At 41.6% G+C, this 1,998-nt stretch overlaps 1 long non-coding RNA gene across 1 annotated transcript in view; it reads left to right on the top strand.

The window, feature by feature from the left end:
- LOC116699102 (uncharacterized) overlaps window positions 1-1,998 on the top strand; it is a 10,420-nt gene that overhangs the window by 4,511 nt on the left and 3,911 nt on the right. The gene's annotated exons all lie outside the window — the stretch shown is intronic.

Genomic DNA, 1,998 nt, shown 5'->3' with positions numbered 1-1,998 from the left:
GCTTTGTTACATTTGTTGAATATTTGTTGTAATTTCTTTGTATTGAATGCACTTTACGTTCTGTTGTGACGCTAACATTGTGGGGCCCGTCTTTTAAAGAAACGTGTGTAAGAGGTTGTAAAATGACTGAAAGTATATTTGACTCAATATATTTCATGTGTTTATTTTCTTTGTAGTTTTCACTGTGTCTTGAGGATGGAAATGTGGATATAAATGTTAAAAAGACATCTGTATGATGCGTGGCCGTATTGAATTGGACCAGTGTAACTACACCTGCGTTTGAATAGTATGAAGCACACTTGGTGAGATTGTTAGCTATCTTGTTCTCATATTCTTTAATAAAATATTTATTGTGTCAAATTGTATTCATTTTTCATTTCCAATTGCCCCCAGGTCTGGCCTCTATAGGCCTTTAAACAGAACCTAGCACTCTCTGCATAGCTATTTACCAATAGCGGCTGATTTCTTATTTAGACTGGTGCAGTGTCTCTTTGATGCAAACCAAATCCTTGGTCCCTGTCATTTTTTTTCTCAACAAAATTTCAACTTCATTTAACTAACAGCGCGTGTTCCACCTTTGCTATTTGGGGCTCCCAGAATGTGGTCGGGAAGCACAGGGAAGACGTTCCCTCCGGGGCCAAAGCCCTGTCTGGCAGTAGGCTACTAACTACAGATGAAACCACTGTGTCTGTAGAAGTTTGTTGTTTTATCGTTCACATTGTCTTCACTACATTTTTTTTTCCCCCTCTTTTTCCTCACAAAGCCGCATTGTTACTCCTGCTCGCTTTCCTTGCCTGACAACACACTGAAGTCACTCAACACAACTGCCGTTCTTGCGCTATGATACTCTCATAACATTTGGTTCTATCATGCGTGGTCTAGTGGTCGCACATCCAGGTAGTGATGTGCGTAGTGGTGCGGGGGGTAGCATGGAGCCTGGCTCAGCCTACGGGGGAAGCGGCTACAGCGCACAGAACGGCCGGAGAAATGTAGCAACCACCGGCCACAAAACAACGTGCTGGAGAACCCAAGAGCCTGGGCGTTCATTTAACATGTGTTTGTGTATGATTCATTTCATTATTTGCATGTAGGATAGACAGAAATCAGTTTTTTGGCGGATGATCACTTTTTGGCATGACAGCGGTAGCCACACCAATGAGCCTTCTAGGGATGTAGCAACTCCTGCTGTACTACGCATGCAGCAGACACTCATACACGCACACAGAGATTCCTCGATTTTTATTTAGATTACTATTCCTTTAACACCACTTTACCAATCAAGGATTAGGGCATGGTTTTTACCAACATAGTGATTCATCTTCTCAATATACAACCTTTGGAGAAAAACCAAAACCAATTGATGAGCATGATGTCAGATGTGTTCTAAAAACCTACTTTCTGCAGGGGTAGCGCGCATGAGTGTGTGTGAGCGCCCCCCTTCTTGCACAACAGAGCCTCATGATGCCTTCAGGACACACGGACATAAAACAATGCCATGTTCTGGCCTGAGGCCTCTGCCTGCAATATGTTGTCAGTGTGGAGACAGACTGCTGGCAGCCTAAAGTCCTATTAGTTCCCTCAGCTTTACAGTTGAGTGTGACAATCATAAGTTGAAACTGATATGAGCTTCAGGTACTTTAACTGAAAACTGTAGTTTTAAAATAAAAGATTGTGTTTTCATTTGCAATCTACACAAAGTACAGATATATTTGACAGTAGAGTCATCTGATTGTATCAGTGGTACCAACTTAAAAATACATCCCAACAAATTAGGGTTTAGGATTTAGAAAATCGTAATATTAGACCTCAAATATTACCATGTTCCATTTCACTTGAATGCAATACACCACTTGAACACAACAGGGACATTGTTAACACTGGGCTTCTGCAGGTCCCTGAAACTGAAGCAGCTGAATGGATTCATCATTCATCTAACTATCAACTTAGAAACTTGTGTGTGTGTGTGTGTGTGTGTGTGTGTGTGTGTGTGTGTGTGTG

This window comes from Etheostoma spectabile, chromosome 12 (assembly GCF_008692095.1).
Source record: "Etheostoma spectabile isolate EspeVRDwgs_2016 chromosome 12, UIUC_Espe_1.0, whole genome shotgun sequence".
In the NCBI taxonomy this organism is placed as follows: Eukaryota; Metazoa; Chordata; class Actinopteri; order Perciformes; family Percidae; genus Etheostoma; species Etheostoma spectabile.
Note: the sequence above shows the minus strand (reverse complement) of the source record. Positions and strands in the feature narration are given on the sequence as shown.